We start from the raw sequence: 280 nt of genomic DNA, 5'->3' as shown, positions 1-280 counted from the left end.
AGATTATCATGTAGTGTTATCATCTCTGAAGAGATAATATACTTTATTTACTTTTCAAAGATATTCATAACACCTACTGCTTCCAAAATGAAAGACCTAATGGAATGTAAAATATTTTGTTATATCCGTTTTTCTGTGGGTTTTTATCTTGTAAAATACAGAAAAGACAACTTTCTTCAAAATCACCATCAACTCGGGCAGAGAATATTGTAATAACGTGATTGCTTTTACCATTTGGCTTGTACCCAGTGTATTCAGGGAAGAATGTAAAATATGTATG

General features: G+C 30.7%; 1 protein-coding gene across 1 annotated transcript in view; it reads right to left on the bottom strand.

The window, feature by feature from the left end:
• LOC119581788 (tumor protein p53-inducible protein 11-like) overlaps positions 1–280 on the bottom strand; it is a gene marked incomplete at its 5' end in the record, with an annotated part of 31,812 nt that overhangs the window by 9,079 nt on the left and 22,453 nt on the right.

The sequence above is a fragment of the Penaeus monodon genome, chromosome 15 (genome assembly GCF_015228065.2).
Source record: "Penaeus monodon isolate SGIC_2016 chromosome 15, NSTDA_Pmon_1, whole genome shotgun sequence".
Taxonomy (NCBI): Eukaryota; Metazoa; Arthropoda; class Malacostraca; order Decapoda; family Penaeidae; genus Penaeus; species Penaeus monodon.
The sequence above is the reverse complement of the archived record's forward strand: the minus strand, read 5'-3'. Positions and strand labels throughout refer to the sequence as shown.